The sequence below is a fragment of the Callorhinus ursinus genome, unplaced genomic scaffold, assembly GCF_003265705.2.
Source record: "Callorhinus ursinus isolate GAN/ISIS: 27379988/994484 unplaced genomic scaffold, GSC_fseal_2.0 scaffold5, whole genome shotgun sequence".
Classification (NCBI taxonomy): Eukaryota; Metazoa; Chordata; class Mammalia; order Carnivora; family Otariidae; genus Callorhinus; species Callorhinus ursinus.
The window spans coordinates 47,858,403-47,880,614 of record NW_027397067.1 but is presented as its reverse complement, the minus strand read 5'-3'; the positions used below and the strand labels follow the sequence as shown (position 1 = coordinate 47,880,614).

General features: G+C 41.4%; 1 protein-coding gene across 7 annotated transcripts in view; it reads left to right on the top strand.

Moving 5' to 3' along the window:
* Positions 1 to 22,212, top strand: part of NCALD (neurocalcin delta) — a 371,302-nt gene that overhangs the window by 152,217 nt on the left and 196,873 nt on the right. Inside the window, exon 1 of one of the 7 annotated variants that reach the window (XM_025870925.2) lies at positions 19,691 to 19,707. The exons of the other annotated variants lie outside the window; for them this stretch is intronic. The gene's annotated coding sequence lies outside the window, so the exon portion shown is untranslated. Of the gene's footprint in view, positions 1 to 19,690; positions 19,708 to 22,212 lie in introns of those variants that run through there. 7 annotated transcript variants of the gene reach the window in all.

Here is a 22,212-nt window from a genome sequence, read left to right as displayed (position 1 = left end):
CTTAATCTTGGCATATTTTCAAATAGTCCTATAAAATAAGGAAATTGGATTAAAGAAATGGTTTTTCAGTGTTTATCTGATTCTCTTCAGAGCCAGGGGGGTCACTGGGCCAATCCACTCAACTAAAATGATACATTTATTTTTATAATATTTCATTTGAATGCTTAAGAAGCATTTGAAAACCCTGGCTTGAGATGATCCAAGATTTCCTATTGGTCAAATGTTCTATGGTGCTATGTGTATGTGTGTCAATTGCATTGATTCGATATGCATGGAATCGGTATTTGTAGCTTACATAGGTACATTTTTTGTTTTATTTCAAAATATTAGCATTAACTTATGGCCAGAGTTGCTATTTTTCCACTTCCTGTCCTTTGTGGTACAGCTAAAGGGGCGTGCTCATGAACGTTTCTATCTTGAATGCACGTGTGATTTTCAGAATGGCAGTCACTCCTTGGCAGCATGTCCTTAATTGCTTTATCTCCTGCTGTTTTGAACACAAAACATTTGCAGAAAGTGTCATTGTACTTCTTGCATTATCTCACATGCCTGAGCTGTCCATGTACACGTTAGGCTATTAAATATTTTAAAGATTTTATTTATTTATTTGAGAGAGAGAATGAGATAGAGAGAGAGAGCACGAGAGGGAAGAGGGTCAAAGGGAAAAGCAGACTCCCTGCTGAGCAGGGAGCCCGATGCGGGACTCGATCCCGGGACTCCAGGATCATGACCTGAGCTGCAGGCGGTCGCTTAACCAACTGAGCCACCCAGGCGCCCAGGCTATTAAATATTTTAAAATGGAGAGTGCTGTGGTTCAGCAGGCAGGCTCAGAGTTGAGTAGTTCTAATCCTGGTTCTGAATGTGATTTACAAATCCAACAGCTTGGGCGATCACCCATCATTTTTGTGCTTGCGTTTTCTTATTTATCAAAAAACCATAAGAGTATATTGCCTACAATGTCACATGTGGTGGCTGCAGAATTTCTACATGGAAGAGTTGGAGGCAGTAATCTTGTTGCTGGGGGTGGAGAGTGAGATAGGGATTTACTTGTCTTGAAAGTAAATTTGTAAAGGAAGCACACATTGTTTTTCTTAGTTTATCAAAATCCATAAAATTAAAAAAATCTTCCCAAGCTGCTTTTATTTACAGGATGCATAAAATTGATAAAATGGTGATGAATTATATCAAAGAACACTCTTTTAAAAAATATTTGAGTTGGCTATGGGGGAGAAATTACTGGGGCAGGAAGGACCAAAGTTCTTGCTCCCAGCCACTTCTGGACGTTGCTTCTGAGTGACCCCGGCATATTGTGAAGATAATAAGCCAATGGAAGAATTGAGCAAGTGCAAGACTAGGAGGCTTATTAAGCTGGTAGCATTCAGATTTCCTTAAGGCTCTTTAGAGAAGAAGCAGTGTTTGGTTCATCACTGTGTCTTTCCCTAGCTCCTTGCACCCAGTGCAGTGCCTATCTTTTAGTAGCTGTTAAATAAATACTTGAAGTGCAGATAAATGTGTAACTCAGATGTTACCTGGGGTCACTTGTTCTTTGGAATATACATAAAATGGACTTGAATTCCATCCCAGGTGCTCTAAAATCCTGGAAGCTTATGGTCTCATGGCCCATTCTTGCTCCGATTTCTGGTTGCTCCTGAGCTCATGTGATTCATCTGTTCTCCTCTGTCTGCCCTGTATGGGCCCACATGTAGTTTCTAGCCCCTTTTCCTTGGTTCCCCCAAACAATTCTCATATCTGGCATTTGTGGGCAGTAGACTTCTCTTAACTACTAGAGATACCAGTTGGGGGATAGTAGCACATAGATAATTTAGGATAAAATTAGTTTTGTTCTTAAAAATTCTCCTGGGGTAAAATACTTCCCATTCCTTAAGTATGGGGTACACATAATGACTTCCTTCCAAAGAGGACAGTATAGAAATGTGGGGGAAGAATAACTTTATAGTGGAGAAAGCTGACAAACACTACTTCAGCCAGGTGGTCAAGGTCAACATCAACAGTCATAAAACATTGATAGTATGTGGTACATTTTCATCTCTCTGATCATCCTCCCCAAACCCCATAACCCCAGTCTAATCATGACAAAACATCAAACAAATCCCAATAGAGGGCCATCTTATAATATACCTGACCAGTATTCCTCAAAACTGTCAAGGTCGTGAAAAACAAGGAAAGTCTAAGAAACTTCATAGCCAAGAGGAGCCTAAGGAGATAACAACTCAATGTAAAGTGTTAGCTGGAACAGAAAAGGGGCATTAGTTAAAAACCTAAGGAAATCTTAATAAGCTATGGCCTTGAGTTAATAGTAATACAGTAATACTGGTTCATTAACTGTAACAAATATACCATACTAATAAGAGATATTAATAACGGGAAGGGGTACAGTATGTGGAGCTCTCTTTGCTATCTCCTCAATTTTTCATACATCTAAAATTATTCTAAAAAATAAAGTCTAATATTAATCGTAGTTTCAAAAGTCCCGAGTCACCTATCTGGAACAGAAAATTTCTCTCTGCCAATTTTCTTTCTTACAGTCCTGGTTAGGGTGCTGGCCCCAGCCTCCTGCCCCTCCACATCACTGCGCTTCTCCTCCTCATACCGCTCCTGCTTTGGGGCACCTCTAAATTTTGTCCCCCTCCCCTACTCATCACTCATTTCTTTCATGGAGTGCTTTGGGAGTTCTTTATTCCCCCCAGCCCATCTAGTTGCCCTTGAAGTTACGATTGTTTCTTCCCTCTGCCAATGACTAAGCAAACTGACTGAGAGCTGGTGGCTAGCACTGATCCAGTTTACCCTACACAGTACTTGGGGGTTCTGGAGTCACAGTCTTTCAGTGTGGTCTAGCTCAGGACAGCTGACTTGCACTGAGGAGATCAGTGTTCATTGCGGAAAAGAGGGTTTGCTCTTCTTTCAACACTTTTTCTCAGTATTAATTACATGTGTTTTTCCTCCCAAACTTAACGTTGAAATATTTCTAAACCAAGCAGGTTGGGGAAAAAAAACGCTGGGGACAGTTTAAAAATGTGCTTAGTGATGAATGCTCTGGAAAGAAATTGAATTTAGTGAGTAGCGGATTTCACATTAGCTTTCAAAATTCATTGTTCCTGCAGAAATTCTTTTCAGGTTGCAAAGTAGCTTCGGATCCATGTTATTCTCCTCAATTCCATCAAGGAAAAGAAGAGAAAAAAAGGGAACAGATATTCAGCCCCACGTTCCTGGAACAGTTCATTGGTTATCTCATTTAATTCCTACGACATTTTGAGGTACACAGTTTTGTCCCAGTTGATTCCTGCTGGGGGTTCTGTGAGAATACCTTGGAAAGGTTTTTTGGATCTGAGTCTCTTCTCACCCAAGACAAGTCTAAGGGCCCTCTCTCCCAAGTACGGAAGATGGAATGGCTGTCTTCTGGTCCGCTACGTATTTTCTTGTACGATTTCTAGCTTTCTCATACATGGTACCTAGGAGATGAAGGGGAAGGGGAGCATAACGGGAGTTACGTCGGCAGCCAGGTGGAGAAAAATAGAGTGAAGAGGCCAGATCAGTTGTCTAGGGTCTTAGTCTTTTATTTAGCCATCGAAGTAAACAACTTGACGGAGGCAAGCCTTTGATTGGTGCCCACTGTGGGTCCAGTCCCACTGTGGACTATCACTTGACCTTTGTACTCTGAGGGAAGGGGTGATGTTGCAAAGATAGCAAAAGTTAGGTTAAAGACCATGATAGATACCAAAGCCTTATGCCCTGTATCTTTAGAACCCTTCAGGGCACTGACCTCAGCAGAGGGAGAACACTGTAACAGGCACAGCTGATCCCACATAGAGGATTTATGAATGTCTTCTGAGTTAAAAAGCAAAAAACAAAAGTGTAAGCCTAATACAACGATGGCAGAAGTAGATTCTGTAATATGCCTTCTTTAAGAAGAGCCAGGTTTATGTTAAACCACATGTTAAGTTTTAGCCCTGAAACTTGGCCAGGATCTGGAGTAACATAGTGCTAGAATATGGTTATCTTGTAAAACTATTTTGGGGCAGATAGAGCTTTCCTGGTTGGGGCCACACAAACTCTGCAAAACGTTCAGTCTCTTTGAATGGTACAACTGTCTCCTCCAGGAGGGAGCGGGCTGTAGCAGTGATGGGAAATTTGCATGGAAAAATTTCGTTATTACAGCACTATTACAATGCAATACAGTAATGCAGTGAAAGTATGTATATGACTAAAAAAAAAAGGTTGGCAGGCAAAGTAGAAGTCAGCAGAAGCAGCTTAAATAAATGAACCAAACTCCATAATTTCCTGGTTAAGAATAAGAAATAAAAGGCGTACAGAAGGCTGTTATTACCTGCATTCTCAGTATCTGGAGAGTACAGGCTGAAATAAGTAGGGACTCCAGCTTGGAAGCTGTTTGTGTTAGCCAAATTACCTCCAGAGATCAACCACGATTGGAAAAATAAAGCTAATAAGAAATAAGTTAGAGGCAAGGTACTTAGTGTTTATAGTTGTATTTATTTATTTATTTACTTATTATTTACATACTGCTATTATTCTGATAGCATGTCAGGAGCTGTATCTCAGTGGCTAAGTCAAATGATTTATGCTTTATTATCTATAAACACACACATGTAATTAGGTTTATTTCTGCTTTGTACATTTCCCAGACCTGCAATAAAACTAAGAGCTTGAACCTATTTATTCTACAGAAGGTTGAAAGTGATAAAATATTAGGTTGAATCATATGAAATTGTTGTTTTTGTAAGTCAAAATAAGCCAAATAGCAGCATTTCATATGATTTAATCTAATTTGTGAAAGGGCTTGGTAAATGCTAGATGTGTCACAAAATGTAATGAAATGTCATCCATTAACTGGTGGTAGTTATCAAGGATGAAGCTTCATATTGGAAGAAATTAAAAAGTCCTTTGATTTATCTTAAAACAAGTTTTTTTTTTTTTTTCTTGCCAGGTGGAAGTGATCCTGGGCTCTCGTGGGCAATGGGCCCACCTAGGAGTCAAGATACCTGGGTTCTACTTATGACTACATTAAAAGAGATGATAATTAATGTAATTAATACCTTCCCCTAACCTTTGGCTTTTGGTCTAATGAAATAAGTGTGGAAGGGCTTTGAAAAGTGAAAGTTTATGGTGGGTAACATAGTGTCATCATCATTGCTAAGTGTGGGGGAATTTGATTTAGGCTGTTCAGAGACAGGAGGATGTAATCGTCAATAGGAAAAACCACCCAGACTTCTCTGTCCATTCTGAGCAGTGTATCAACCAGCTAATGCGGGGGGCGGAGGTGGGGAGGATTTCTCCCCTTCATGTGAGAATAGGCCTGCAGAGCTTGATTTAGATAAAAATGAAGACATCACTTGGATGGCACCGTATTATTTTTTTAATTAAAAATATATTTAGCTTTGTGCTGAGAACAGCAAGGAACAAATGGTTCTGTATGTCACCAGATCTAACGGAGACAGGTGGTGTGTTCAGCTTTGCCCTGGGTGCTTTCCTCACATGCAGAGAACACCCGTGTTGCCAGATTCCAAGGTGGTTTAAATGAGCCAATGGAAGCTCCCACCTGCTTTTTTTCCTCCTGTGAACATAGGAGAATCACAGTGTATTCTGCACTATATTCCAAAGCAACCTGGGGTCTGCAGAGATGCTTACATTGCATTTTGCTAACAGGTGTTTTTCACGAGGCAATGGAGCTTTAAGCAAGCTGCTTTAGGAACAGGTTCATCAGTTCTGCTGACATTTTAGGGTTTTGCTGAGATTTTATTTGGAGGCAGAAAATCACTGATAGAGTTTGAAGAACACAATATAGAAAGCACATGCATGCCATTTGGATTAGCATTTTGGTTTTTATTTTTGTTTTTTCTTTGTTGTACATGATAAGGGTGTGGAGGGTTTGGGGTGTGTGGGAGGAGTGGGGAAGGAAACTCTGAGCACTTTCTTTGTGCCAGATTATTGTACATGTATTATATCATGTGTCCAACGTGCATGCATCTATTACATCATGCATTCTTCATGGCATCCTGAGAAACAGGTGGCATTATGACTCATCTTGCAGATGAAAAGACTGAGCTTCAACAGCAAAGCACTCCAGGCAGTTCATTGGTCTCAATCACTGACTTCAAAGAGATGACCTTTGTTTACCATGACTTAGTCCTAGATGGTTAAAACTGCAGCAGGGAAAAATCTATTGGTCACAAAAGTTATGTATTGATCTCCTCGTTGGATCCAGAAAGGTTGTTCTGAGATATAGGAGGCCCGGTGAAGTGGAACTTAAATCTATTTTTTTTCCTTTTAAGCAAGGCAAACTGCCCTTTAAGGTTATTGGCTATTTCTATTTCCAGCTTTTGTGATTTCCTTATCTGGGAACAAAATTTCTTTATTCTGGGAAGACCCACTTTGCAGAGGGCCCTTTAGTTATGTAGCTATAAAGCAAATACCCACCCACTACTCCTTGAATATAACAGGAGAGTTTGAGGCTTCGAGAAAACTGGCTTGGAGCTCTGTGGATGGATAGATGTGGTCATAAGTTCTCCAAAACTCATTATTATGCAGAACAGAAAGTTTCCTGGGCAGAGTGCTGGATAGATTTGCATAAGGCCTCTGAAGGGGCAACCTTCCATATTTTATTTCCCTTTGAGGACCTAACCCTTTCTCTTGGCTAGTGATGTGGATTCCATACTAAGTTGGAGGTGTTAAGAGGGGAGGTTCTGATGTCAGAACTCCTCTGAATAACCTGCCTTGGCAGAGGGGTCTGATCGGAAAATAGCTGTGTGTGTGTGTGTGTGTGTGTGTGTGTGTGTGTGTGTGTGTGTGTAAATTGTAAGCTCTGTACCAACAAGCAGCTCTAATGCTGGGACCCCAGGCCTGTTTTTGGAGTGGAGTGTCCAAGAGAGTGAGGCTGGGAGAGAATCCTCACCCTCAGCTGTCTTATTGGCCATGGAGTGGGCCTCGATTTCCACGCTCTTGCTAGCATTGATAAATCTGGTTCTGGGCCACCCACTAGTTGGCAGGCTCTGGTACTGGAGTGCTAGAGTCGGCTTTCAGCAGCATCACTGTGGGTTGTCTGCAGTGGCAATGAATGGGGCACTTCAAAGAGCCGATCCAAATTTTGACTTCCTTGGCAAAGGGATAGTAATCACATCTGACTGCTTGGTTTGAAGAGGAGTCCCTAGGATTCTTGTCCCATCCAGACAGGGGTTCCTCAGGAAGACAGACCTCACCAAAAGAGGAAACAGTCCTGCAGTTATATTGTTTTCACATCAGAAGGTACTGAAGAAGCACTTCGGTGTTTCCTAATAGATGTCTTTGAATTCCTTAATCCTGTTTGTGCTCCCTCCTCTTGGAGAAATGGGAATTCAGCACACTTCCTCAGTAGTCTCTGTTGTGGTTTACAATACTGTTTATGGATCAATTGCAACGTTTAAAAATTTTAAGTTCATATCATAAGCACTATGTGATCGCCAACGGATGAGTAAGAAATAGAAATAATTAGAATTTAGTTTGTTCCCAGAAATTTTCAGCAGCTGTTTAGCAAGCTCTAGCTCTCTTTATCAAGTGTTCCAACTACTTGTTATCATCGATACGTTATTGTATACTACTGAACACATATATTCTATAAAATTAGGATCATGCAGTATATATTATTTTGCTTCCTAATTTACTTTCCCACATAACAGTATTTAGGGTTATTAAATATTTTTCAGAAGTGTGACTTTTAGTGGGTGTGTTGTACTCTCTTGTATAAATGTGCCATAATTTATTTAACCACCTTTTAGAAACATTGGATATTTTCCTTTCACCATTAAAAATAATGCCATGATGAGCATCCCTACATGGGAATTTCTGTGACCTTCTCTGATTATTCTTTATGTCTGGATCAGAAAGCAATTTTAAGCCTCTTCATACTTATGTCAAACAGTTCTAGATGAGAATGGTAGGTTTAGCATATTCTTGTTTTGTTTTAAAGATTTTATTAATTTCTATGAGAGAGAGAGAAAGAGAGAGAGCAGGAGCGGGGCGGGGGTGGGGGTGGAGGAGCAGCAGGAGAGGGAGAAGCAGACTCCCTGCTGAGCGGGGAGCCCACTGCAGGGCTCACCCCAGATCCCCGCGATCACAACCTGAGCCAAAGGGAGACAGTTAACCGACTGAGTTACATAGGCACCCCAGTTTAGCACATTCTTGTCAACATGGTTACTAACCTTTAAAAATGGTTTACTAAGTTGATTTGTAAAATATGGGTAACATTTCCCCCTTTTAATTTTGATTGCTACTGAGTCAAACTATTTTATTATACTGATAATTTGTATTTTGTGAATTGTCTGATCATATTCTTCGTTTCTTCCATCAGAGAACTTAATTTTTCATTATTTGCAACATTTCTTTATATTTCAGGGATATTATCTCTTTGTCTCAATCATTTCAAATATTTTCCCAATTTTACACGGCTTATTGACATACAGAAGCTTTAATTTTCACATAGTCAAGTCTAGCCTTTATGCTGTATTTCATTTATTAAATAATAAGTATTAATAATGATGTGAGCATAACAGCACAGCATTGCTGTTCTTTACAAATCAGGTAACCGAAAATCTTTTCTAAAAATAAATGTTTTTACTTTTGACCTACTGTTTCTCTTTTATTATGCTGTAGAGGAAATGAATTTTACTAATACACTCTTTAGGAAACCTTTGGAAGCATTCTTGTTCAGGTGTTTCCTATTCCATGCCAAAATATTTTCTATTTTAATGAAATTTAAAAAATGTGTTCCCATCTTTTTTCTTGTAGGACTCTCCTTTTCTCCTTTCAAAATTAGTCAAGTCCTTGACTGTCCTTATGAATAATTTGGATTTCTATAAATGTTTAGATATTTAGACAAATGTTTTGATGTTTTTCATATGGTATTTATGACAGAGATTGGCTGTTCACCAAGCTTGTGTCATTTTCTCCTGACCACACAACTAACTGTATTTCTCAGGCATGTGTTTAGTCAGGTACAGTATATCACTGGGCTATGGTCAGTGGAATGGTAGCAGGAGTGATGGACCCTTTCAGACTTGGCCCATAACCACACCTTTTACTAGATCCTCCATGCCCTTTCTGTTTCCATGGTAGCTTTAGAAACCAGGTGTTGAAGTTGGTGGAACCACAAGAGGGAAAGATCCTGGGACCATGAATCATAACCCATCAGAATCCTGCTTTTATCTTTGTGAGGGAGAAATAACTATTAGGTTAAGCCACTGAAATTTGGTTGCAGCAACTGGTGTCGCCTCAAGTAATATATTCTTAGTGGTCAAGTTAGAGAAAATTTAGATTTGTATTAGATGGAAACATTGTGTGTAAAAAATATAGATTCATGCAAGCCAATACCAATGTGTAGGGATACGTCTAGAGGTATGCTCTTGGGCTCTGTCCTTTCTGTAGATAAGAAGTGGTGAGATGTCTGGAAACTGGAGAATAAGGTACTTAGAAGACAGCTATGATCAAAATTTTCATATATCTCAAGGCCTTTTTCGGTGTGGTTTAAGAGAGGAGAATTATGGCTAGTGACTAGAAATTACAAAAATACGTATTTTAGCTCATCACAAAGAATTTAAAATAATGGAATGTACTGCCTTGGACGGACATGAATTCCCATTCACTCTAAGAGGCTGGTAATTACCTGTCATGGATGCCTTTGGTGGGAAGTAGAATTATAAGACCATTCAGACCCTTTCCATACCTAAGTGACAATGAGACCATGAACTATTATAACATATTGTTATCATAATCAACTCCTTAGCTGATCTACATAGATTTCCAAATAGTTTCTCTCTTCCTAGGATTACAGAGCTGGTAGAAACCATTACAGGTTGTGTTTACGATGGCCTTATTTGGTTTCACAGTAATGTGGCTTGTTTTTCTATCAAGGAACTTTCTTCTAGGCCCATCATTAGGTTTGCTTTCTGTTGCAGGCATAAAGCCTGGATATTTATTGGTTTATATAATGGAAAGTCCATAAAATGGACAAGTTTAGAAAAGTTTGATTCAGAAACTCGAAGATGTTATCAACACCCAGATGCTGTCCATCTCTCCATCTGCCATTTGCATTGCTAGTTCTATCCTATGGCAGTTCTGACCTTTATTGTTAGATGGCAACAACTGGAGTGACATGCTTCCTCAATCATGGCCTCAAGAATTGGTGGGTTGCAGGGCGCCTGGGTGGCTCAGTTGGTTAAGCGACTGCCTTCGGCTCAGGTCATGATCCTGGAGTCCCTGGATCGAGTCCCGCATCAGGCTCCCTGCTCAGCGGGGAGTCTGCTTCTCCCTCTGACCCTCCCCCCTCTCATGTGCTTTCTCTCTCATTCTTTCTCTCTCAAATAAAGGAATAAAATCTTAAAAAAAAAAAAAAGAATTGGTGGGTTGCAGGAAACGGAAGTGGGGAATATGGGGCATGTTAAGGAGGTCTAGAAAATGAAATGGGATAAATGCAGTATGAAGAATGAGGGGTAGTTTTGAAAAACAGATTAGATATATGTGCTGAATAATTAATAGGTAAGCTTCTTAGGTTTTGGAGCAGAGGCATGGCATAATGAAAAGTTTCTATTTAGGATGTCTAACCTGATGTTATTTCATTTTGAATAGGTTTGAGAGAACAGTGGCCATGACTTGAAAATAAGTTTCCTTTTTGAGGGTCTTTCAGTGATGTGTTGGAGTAGTTCATTGTAGTTCGCAACAGCTTGTAAAAGCTAATTTTTAAAGTTTCTGGAATTTTGCATAACAGTTGTTAAATCATTGCTGGCTTGAAATTGATTATGGAGTATTTACACCATGAAAATTGGCAAGCAGTACAAATCGGCACATTTCCCCTCCAGAAAACCAATTTACTAGCACACCATTGATATTGCTTAATACATCTGGTTTTCTTAATCTGCTCCAGGGTTACGAGAAATCCTACTAAATAAAGAGGAAAAATAAATTCGAAGACCAAAATAATATCACAAAAGACTTTATGTATATAGATATTATGTATATAGTAACAGTCAGTTTTGCTCCATGATAGACAAGCCTAATAATCTCTTTTCCTTCTTCCCAAATGAATAGGGACAGGTTGTGAATAGGTTTATTTTATTTGAAGTAAATACCTCAAAGGCTTTATTCTAACTTATTCCTTCTCAGACTTTAGTGTGCATGTCAATTACCCGGAGATCCTGTAAATATAATATAAGTTCTAATGCAGTAGATCTGGAGAAGTGCCTGAGATTCCACACTTCTAGCAAGCCTGAAGGTAATTACACTGTTGCTGGCCTGGGGACTTTGAGTAGCAAGGCTTCAATCCTTAATTTTTAAAAATGTGTTTCAGGAGAAAAGGGTGATGGGGAGACTGTTATTATATAACAGAAGTGTTAGATAAGAGGAGTCCTTTCTCCAGGTGACATTTTGCAATAAGAACAGGGAACTATTCTTTTCATGTCTGGTTCTGCTAGGTAAACTGACTTTAGTTAAATTGATTAAATGGAGAGAGATTTTCCAGGTATAAACCAGGGGAGGGGACTGTTGGAAGCACTAAAAATGATTTGATTGAAGCTAGTTACCAAACAGACCAGCAGCCAGATTGGCTCGATTGGTGCAAACAGATCAAGGAACAAGAGCAAGCTGAATGGAAAGAGATGATTATCCTTTTTCTTCTGTGTTTATTTTATGTTGTAGGTAGATCATATGTTCTGTTGGACTATCAAGGTAAAAAAGACAAATGCAGGCTCCCAGCTTGGGTTTGGCAGACTCTGCCACAACACAGCTTTTTCTATGAGACACTTTGTTTTTAACTTTGTTGCCCTGGAATTGTTTTCAAGAGTGGATGATTGCTCAGCCAGTGAATTCAGGGTCATGGAGGAGACTCTCATGAGCTTTTGTGTGGATGGTATAGACTTCTGCAGTTTTCCTGGAAATACCAAAATGCATGATCCCACAGTTTGGTTCTCTTCTTTAATAGTGTTTCTAGGAACTCTCTCTTTGGAGATAAACTTGATGTCTCCAGGATTGTAGATTTCTATCCAGGGTCCAGAAATTCCATGAAGGCTATCTGGGTGAAACACCAATCTTTACTGTTCTTTTTAAAGTTTTCCTGGGTTCTGTTTTGATAAATCTTTCCCTGTGGTCCGGGCCAAATGACTGTTAAGCTAAAACCAGCCTCTGTTTTGTGTCTGGCAATTAAGGAAGGGGAAAGAGTGGAGGGGCAGTGGAAAATGCAAGAACTCTGCAAAGTTGCCTGGAAACCCCTTGTAAACTTGAGCTAAAAGTATAGTTAGCAAATGGAAACTGGAATACCCAGGCAATACTAAAATGAGCCTTTTTGAGATGCTTGCTAAGGCAACAATAGTTCAGTTTTTACCAACAAAGAATTAACTTACCATTGGGCAAGGCTGGAAACTTTGACCATGAGAAAGGTAACACCATTGAATTTTAATCTTGCAAGAGACCTCAAAGATGCTTTCACCCACCCTGCAGCATTTATAGATGATAAACTAAGGCTTAGGGAATTTATAGCTCGCTCAATGTTACCCTGCTAGCTGGAGGAAGAGCCAAGACTAGAACTTAGTATCCAGATCTTTTTTATTATATCACAGATTGTTGATTTACTATGTACCAGGTTCTATGCTAAATATTTTACTTTTATTGTCTCCCTTAATTCTCAGTATATGAAACAACTACTGTTCATTCATTCATTTATGTCATTCACACTTATTTACATACCTACTATGGGCCAGCCACTGTCCTAGGTGCTGGAGATACAACTAAATTTACTGTACTCATATTCTTATATCCTGGTGGGAGCACTAGACAATAATTAAGTAAACCAACAAATATGATAATTTCAGATGGTGATGAGGACTATGGTGAAAATAAAACAGGCTCATATAATAAAGGATGTCTGAGGTAGAAGAAGATGACTTTAAATTGAGGAGGTGACATTTGGACTGACATCTGAGTGTCACTGAGTATTTCAGGCAGAGGAAACAGTAAGTGCAAAGCCCTGAGGAGGGAAGGAGCTTGATATATTCAAAGAGTAGGAATCACATCAGAATGATCAGATTATATGGTAGGGGTAAAAGTGAAATACGATAGGAGTTATGAAGGATCCTCAAGGCCAAGGTAAAGAATTTAGAAAAGTCAGAAACCTTGGAGTGGTGGTGGTAGTGGGGGATGATTAAAAAGCAGAGAAGTGAAATGATCCAATTAATGATTATCATTGGTCCTTTTCTATCACTTTCTCATTTTACAATTGAGAAGCCAAAGTACACAGAGGTGCTGTGACTTGCCCAAGGTCGTTCAGCTTTTAAGTGGCATAGGTGGCATCAGCTCTGAGTTGAATACCTACAGATCCCATGCTATGCTGTTTTCCATTTTTCCTCCTATACTCATACCATTCCTACATGTAAAAACAGTTATACTAGTATATTAAATGAATTTTTTTTCTTTCATTTTTTTTTCTTTAAGTGATTGAGTTAATTCCACCCTCCCCCCCCCCCAAAAAAATGGGTCAGGGGCAGTGTGCCTTACTGCATTCTGCTCTTAAAGGAGTTAAGAAACTTATGATTTCCTTAGATAAATTCTGATGTTTAAAAGTCTTCTAGCAGTTACTTCAATGAGTTTTGTTCTTCTGGTGTTGCCATTACCTTTAGGACACTGACCAGGCTAAAGCAGCGGAATGGTATGGTGGGCACTGGTGCATCTCAGTGGAAAGATACAGAAAGGGGAAATTAATAATGTGGAATTTATTTAGTGTTCGTTCTTTGTGAAACTTGTGAATGAATTAGTAAACAGGGTGATCTAAAGGTGAGCTAAGCCCTCTTCCTCTGTTCTTCCTGAACAATCCAATCCAAAAACCATTAGCTAGGGCTGAGCAAGGTATGTATTTATTTAGTGTGCATGGCGGGAGGTGGGGTGAGCATCATGGGATTAGAGGAGGGATGCTGAAGTGGCTCAGGCAGGATGTTGGAGCCCAAGTTGGATGAGAAGGCTGTCTGCACACTTATGGGGTATTGAAGCTGGAGAGGGGTGAAAAGGATGTTTATACTGGGGGCGGGGAAGGCAATGGCAGCAGGGAGCAATAGCTATGAATACACCCGGTGCCCACATATTGGTTTCTATAAACCATTTTCCACTAAAAGAAATCAGCACTCTTTGGAGAACTGGCTGATTCCAGAACTATGGCAGGGAAAGTACAAGATGAACCTGGAACATCATATTGTGCCAAAAAGTAAGAAGGTACTTGAAGAATGATGGAATATGTCAAAAGAGCATAGAAGCTGGCTTGAAGGGTCTCCTAGTCACTGGGTACTTTGAGCATAAAAAAAAAAAATGTGCAGATTATAACCCAATGAATAAAACAAGAATCTTTGAGTTCATATTAATATAAGTAAATGTATACATACATAACTTGAAAGTTTATTGAGGAATGGGATATTTACAGTCTCAAAGTATCTTTTTATGAAAAACTTATAAATTACAAAGGAAAAACTAGTAGTTTACGTTGATGGGTCTGCTAGGTTTCTCTACTGAACATCACCAGTAATGGGATACGTCAAAGTTATGTGCCACCTGATAAGTGCAGTGAGAAGAATATAGCATCATTTCTGTAATATTCCCGCCAAAGATCAAAACCCAAGTCTAATCATGAGGCTACATCAGAAAACCTCAAATTGGGGGCCATTCTTTGAAATAACCAGTTTGTAATCTTCAAAAAATGCCAAGGTCATGAAAGAAATGATGCAGAAGCCATTGCAGCTTCAAGGAGAGTAATAGCAATACAATCAAATGCAATATGTGATTTTTGAACTGGATTCTTTTGCTGAAAACAGCATTACTGGGACAAATGGGTGAACCTAGATGGCGTTTGAGGATGAGATGATAGCAATGCTTCCACGTTAATTTCCAGATTTTGATGGTTGTGTTTTGGTTACAACATAAATACACTAAAGCATTCATGGAGGAGATGAAGCAGAATACTAGCAACTTACTGTCAAATGTTCAAATGCACTGGGTCTTTTTTCAACTTTTCTGTATGTTTGGAATTGTTTCCAAATAAAAAGTTTTTTAATTAAATAAAAAGCTAGAAGATAAAAGGACTGATGTCCCTCATATGCTGTACTGCTATATTTAAAATGAAATTTTGTTTGAAATGGGCTAGTTCTGAAACCAGATTGGGTTCAAATTCTACTTCTGAGTGTCTTTGGGTGAATTACGTATCCTCTTGGTATCTATTTCTCTCATCTATTTGAGCACATTGGGTATAATAACCCATTTTATAAGTTTTGAGAGGAGATTTTAATGAAATAATCATGCAAAGACCCTGAACAGGTCCTGGCATATGGTAAACAGCTGGTAAAACATCTATGTAACTTATCCCCAGTCCTTTAACAGCACAACTCCTTTGAATGAGCTCCAAGAAGGACTCCTTGTTCAGTGGTGGTGTAACTAAGCTCCACTTTATATGGTCAATTATGCCCTAAAAGTAAATTCCCACAAACATGAGATTATGGTGACAGAGTTATAAACTTCCTAAGAGCTGTTGGGGTGGCTGTTGGTCCATCTTTGGCTGAGTAAACATAATTGTGAGATTTGGCCGGATGAAAACATGGTGATTGCTAGCATCCACGGCCAAGATTGTCAAGGACCAAAAGTTAATTTGGGGGGGTTTGGAATCTAGTATTGCTCAGTGTGATTTCATTTTTAGAACTGGAAAGGACTTCAGAATTCAACAGGCTCAACCCATTTTATGGGTGGTGGGCCTGAGGCACAGAGAGGTAAAAGGTGCTCCAGGTAGGATCATGGCACTGGAGTTCGGAGACACCCTGACACAGAGGTAAAGTGGTCTGGGCAATGCTGAGGTACGGTGACAGAAGGAGAAAAGTGTTTCTAGTGGAGAAATGCACATCATTCAGGTGACAGTGAAGGGATTGACCAGATTCCAAGTAGGGACCTGGCTGTGGGGGTGCCCTGCTACCTTCCAGACTGAGGGCTCTACTCCAACAGCCTGCTAAAGCTCTCAGCTCTGAAAAGCTCCTAGTTTTTCTCAAGAGAGCTGTATAAAATGTGTCTTGCATGCCATAGACCAAGTGTTGCCTAAACTTTTAATTGCCATCATTATGTTCCAGCAGGTTCTTGTACAGCCAGGCAAGGTATCGGGCCCTTCCTTAGTCTTGAGCTCCTGACCAATCTTTTTGATTCGATGGTTAAGTCAAGTTCAAGTGCTCTGATCACTTAATGTCCATTCCATAGTTTAAGAGACTCCAACTATTTTTGGTCAGAAAACAAGTATCCACCAGGCTACCAGCAAGTTTGCCAAGACACATCCTGATTCATTATACAACCACCAAGATACAAAGCCCTAAAAATAGGGAACTTGCTTTAATATTTCATTTGGCATCAGGATGCTAAGTTCATATTAACTGCAGGCAGTACTTTAGATTGGTTTCATTTGACTTCCTGGGTATTATGCTCTTTGGCTGTGGAGGGCAACTTCTTGTTTATCTTCATCTCTGCTTGGCTTCAGATTAAGGCTTTGTGCATTAAAAAAAGAAAAAAACTTTTCTTTTCACCACCCATCTGTTTAATAATTATTTTCCCTATTCTTTTTTTAACTCACTTGTTATGCTAACATTACTGTGTCTAAATAGGATATCTATATTTGATTGCATTGTTCATTTTAAAACCTTTTTCCTTGTTTGTTTAATTAGAATTTAGAGTGTGCCAGAACTAGAACTGTTTCAATAAATGCAAGAATCAAAATTACTTTCATAAATCCCAGTGGGTTAATGATAGTATCTGTGTTTATCTCTGAGATCCATTAAGGAAGAAGCCTTTCCTGTTTTCATTTGTTTCTTTGGGTAGGGGAAAGCATTAAATTTTTATTTAAATATGACTTGTTTGGAATTTAACTTTTCCCCAGTCATTATTTCTGTATTTTATTAAGCTGTGCAATGAACGTTGGGTAAAATGTATTTTAAGAATGAAAGCGAAGTGTAATTGTGACATGATTATACCCTTCTGGTTGGGCATGATGTTGTGGGTTAGGTAAAAGGATATTCAACCCTTTAAAGCATGTTCTTCTTTTCAGTCGTTTTCCTTGCTCAGTTCTGTGAGATTCAGTATGGGCCAAGGGTTTAACTGATTGTCCGTATTATTTCTTGACTATCATCCAAGTAAGCGAGCCCCATCTCCTTTACTGGCTGTTTGCGTGACCTTGGACACGGGTCTGAGCTCTACTATGGAGATTAAAGAGCTGAGGCTCAGACAGAATCAAAGACTTGTTGAAGTCATAGATAGGCTTTTACAGAGATAAGACTCCTTGTCTTCACTCTGCCACTTACTGGAGCAAGGGTTAATCTTCCTGGAAAAATCATTTATGAAAACATTAATTATTACTCTAGAACCATGCCTGGCACATAGTGAGTATTTAGACTGATGATGATGATGGTTCTCATTTCTTTGTTCTCTGTAGCACACGTTGGAGGCTACCGGTCTCTTGATGCTGCTGGGAGTGGCAGGCAGCTTTCATTTCAAGTGTTAACTGGATCGCTTTGTAGGGCCTTCCTGGAGCACTGTGGGTGGGGGGAGAATTCTGACCCCAATTCTCTCCTTTATTCCTCTTGTCTTCTCTTCTCCTCTCACATCCAAATCACTATTGATTGTTATTGCGGAACAACTGAGCCATCCCTTTGATTGAAGGAGGGTGATGATTATTCCTTTTTCTCTGATGAGAGAGAGAAGGAGCGCAAGGGGAGAGGTGGGAGGAGTGAGTTGAATAGGAAAGTAAAAGAGGTCAGACAAGCCAAGAGAGTCAAGGGCAATGAGGGGGGCCTTAGGACTGGGAATATCTCTGGTTTCCACGTGGCATAACCACCTGGCCAGGTGAGAGGCGGTCACTAACCTAGGAATTTCCAAGGTAGAAAATGGTCTGATCTGAACACAGTGCTGTTGTATTTCATTGATTTTAATTAGGCATAATTTCCTGAGCCCCTGGGGTGTCCCGGTCATCATCCTGATTGTTGCAGATATGGATGAATAAGAGACGGTCTTGGTCTTGACGTCCTTAGGTGCCGGGGCTCCTTCTGCCATAGGCCCCACCATGCCCTGTAATTCACTTCAGACAAAGCTTCCTCACATTACTGTTGCCTAGTCAGTGTCTGCCATCCTGGCTAGACTGAGCCCTGTGAAGGGGGCCACGGTCTGCGTCTCTTTCTCACCATGTGTCTACAGAGTCTATTGGGAGTTGCCGTGCAGCTCTGACACTAACTGGCACCTGGAGTTAGGTCAGATTTCACAGGGTAAGGGCTCGGGCCTCCACTAGACTACCCTCATTTCAGACACTAGGCACAAGCTCTGGGATTCCCAGGCCACCTGCACATTTGACCAACAAATCTGGGGCTTCCCCTACCTCTTCAGTTTCAGTAATTTGTTGGAATGATGTAGGACTCAGGAAAGTGCTATAGTTATGACCAGAGTTTTATTATAAAAGATACAAATGAGGACAAGTCAAATGAAGGAATACATAGAGTAAGGTCTGGGTGGTCCCCCAAATAAGGTTTCCTTGTCCTCACGATGCATCCTCCTCCTGGCACATTGATGTATATTACCAACCAGGAAACTCAACCGAGCTTTGGTGCTCCAAGTTTCTATTAGAGTTCCAATTCCTAGGCATGACTGATTGAATTATTGGCCAGGTGATTGAACTCTATCTTCAACCTCCCGCGCTCCCTGGAAGTTGGGCTACGATCACCTGGGGAGCAGAGCCTGAGAACAAGGAAACCAGAGGATCACATGGTTGGTTTTTCCAGCGTAGCCATCCTCCATCCTGAAACTATCTCCGGGGGCTACCGTTAGCCACCTTATTAGCATAAAGTCGGGTGTGGTCCAAGGAACCACCAAGAGCAACAAGGACATTCCTGTCACTTGGGAAATTCCAAGGGTTGAGAGGATCCCTTTTAGGAACCAGGGACAAAGGCCAGTACTTTATTATACAGTAAGAGTGTTCCAAAAAGCATTGTTTGTTCCAAAAAATGGTGAGTCTATTAACACCTATAAAATGAGGCCTAGTAGGAACAGTGCCATGCCTGAGGTGCCCAGAGAGGGTGGCATCTGAATGAGCTGGGATGACTGGGGGTTTTGACAGGCAGGAAATGGAGAGGGGACAGTAGGGGGCAGGGTGAGGAGGGAGGATAGGAAGGCCCTGGGGTGGGAAGGCTCAACGTGTGTGTTTCCAGGGAACGAGGGTTGGAGGCACAATCAGCAACACCTCAAAATGTGTGTCTTCTATGGGCAGGCCCATATTTTATGTCCTCTTAAAAATGTTATGTGGATATTTTTTCAATATATATTTAGTGAGGGAGGCCATAAATCAGTTTCCTATTAATAACTCTTTATTCCTTCCTTTATGTTTTAATCCACATGTCAGCTGATCCTTTTCCCCCTTCTCTGGTCTTCTCCAAAACAAAAATCCCACCTCCCCAATCTGTAACAGTGGGTGAGCAACATAGGGTGGATGGAAAAGGCAGAATGGCTTGGAGTCTAGAGGTGGACATGGCTCCATCACTCACTAGCTGTTTGACCTTGGACAAGTCACTCAACCACTCTACACCTCAGTTTCTTCATCAGCAAAATGGGGATAACAGCAGTATCTCCCTCCGAGGCTTGTGTGAACTAAACAAGCTCATATAGGTAAGTCACTTACAGCACTGCCTGCTGCGTTATCTACGCCAGCTCTTGTTCTTAGCTACCGTTTCCAAAAGCAGAAAGAGAAAAAGTCTGAATCACTTCATTTGAAAGGATCTGGCTGTTCTCTCAAGACTTGCTTCTCCACCTTGCGGCTGCTGGGTTACCTCTCCCTTTCCCCCTTCCCACACTTGGCCTGCCATTCCCTTCTCAGCCTGGGTCTCTCAAGTCCTTTACTCCAACTAGTAGCCTCCCAGCCTCTGCTGAATCCTGTCTTGTTGAATTCCAGCAGCTTTATACTGAGAATGCAGATTTTGCTTGCGTTTGCTTAGACTAAGACCTTTCATTATGTACCCTTTATGGACTGGACATCTGGCTGACCTGCTGTTAAGGTGACTCTGAACATGAGCGAGAAGCAGAGAGTAGGACGAGATAGGCAGCCGAGGGCCAGTGGAATCAGATTGTGCCTTGAGTAGCCAGGGCTTAAATCCACTGGCAGTAGGGAACGACTGAAGGTGTTTGACCAGAGGAACAGGTACAAGGGAAGCATTTAACAAATGGTTCTCCGGGTATGATTATTCCAAGACCCTCTGCATCCAAGCAGGAGTAAGCCACTTGCAGTGCTATAAGGCAAAGGTGGCTGTGCTCTCAGAAATACACACAGACATTTCTTAAACAGTCTGAGTGAATCTCCTAGCTCATCGGAAACAGCACGCATTTATCGAGTGCCTTTCATGAGCAAGACTCTGGGCCAAGCCCTGTCCTCCACATAAGTGGTTTTTATTGCAGGACCTCCTGAGGTCTCTGATCCTTCATTTCAAAATAGTAAGATTTCCTTGGCTCTTGAGAAGGCCCAGTGATAACTGCATTGACATCTTCGTCCTACAAATTATTTAGTGGGAGGTAGATTTTTTGCCTTATACTCAGTGTCACTCCAGATGGCAGACAAGACAGACACTGAATTAAGCGTGGCTGAATTAAGGCGAGGTCCTGATAGCCATCAGCTGACCCTTTGTTTATGTCATGAAAACTTCAGTGGGGCTGTGGCAACCTCATGCTTCCTATGATGTTCTTTAAATTGGGAAAAGAGCCAGCTGTCAGATACTCCCAGTCTGAGGATGCTATCACCATCAGTAGTGGCTATTGTTCATCTAGTGACAGATTAAGTGGATGACAGAGGGGCACCCACCATCCCACACCTACTTAAGTGTGGAAGAGATGCTGGGCTTCTTCCAAACGCAAATGCACAATTGCCCTGACAGCTCCCCTCCATGGAGGCGAGGAATCTGGGTCCTGGGCCAGCTGCAGAGGGGCTCCTGAAAGACCGCCAGGCCCATCAGAGAGAGCCAAGATGTGCAGCCACCCAAATGCCTCCAAACCTGGGAGGATGAAGGAGAGAAGGAAGACAGAAGGGAGCTTGGGAAAGAGAAGGTGTGATTCCTAGAAAGAAGAGGGTGGCAGTTGCCTCCCGCCAGCCAGCTCTGGCAGACACGTGTCCTCAGATGGCAGGTAGCAAGTCCCCGTGGAGATACATTCTCCCGTCCTGACAAGGTGGAGATCTCTTGGCTCTCATAGCACCCTGGAAAAAAAGTAGCCCCAGGAAACCTCTCAGGGCCATCCACATGTAAATCTCTCCCATCATCACGACATGCATGTCAAATGCCTCCCCCTGTGCCCCCCTTTTTCCCTTTTTTTCCCCTTTTTTCCTTTTGCCTCTCCATCTTCTGGGGATGCTAAGAAGCACCAGGTGTGTTAGGTGCTAAGCTCTGCCTCCTTTGTGCTTTGGAGTTGATGAAGAGTCCCCATTGAGGGTAACAGGTGTGCTCTGCAGCTGTGACGGGCGGGCAGGGGGCGGGGGGGGGGTCAACCCTGGGACCGTTTCTCTTGGAATGAGGGCTGAAGTGTGTCTGATGGGCATTGCTTGCGTGGCCCTGCCCCGTGCCTGCAGCCAGGGAAACCAGCAGGTAAAATGAAGTGTGGTTCTGCTCGCCCAGGGGGATGAGGTCACAGGGAAAGGGAGATGGTAGAATCAGAGAGACACCCCAGGGCTGGGAGAAGGGAAGCAGTTTGTAGGCCTGGTCGATTTTCAGCTGGTCTAGTGTGATGGGCATATGAAGCAGAAGAGACGGATACAGGAAGATGTGAGCTTTTTAGTAGTTTCATTTTGAGGATGTGGAGGGTCGTGTAGCTTACGTTTGCATGTTGCACGGACAACTCCCAGTGCCTGCAGTTGCCTTAGGGATGCAGGACCATGAGGGGCAGCTGTCTGGGCCTTGCTCCTGGATCCACACAGCAGCCGTTTCCTAGTTGCCTCCTGCCCGGCATCTTCTGGGGATGCTAAGAAGCACCTGGATCTAACACTGCCCTCTGAAGAACTTGTTCCTTTTTGCTGTAATGACCAAAAAAAAAAAAAAAAAAAATCCTTGGTAGCTGAAATGGAACTAATGGTCTTTAAACAATACATAAACTAACTTTCTTTCTCTTCTCTTGTTTAGTCAAGCTTGGCTGTGG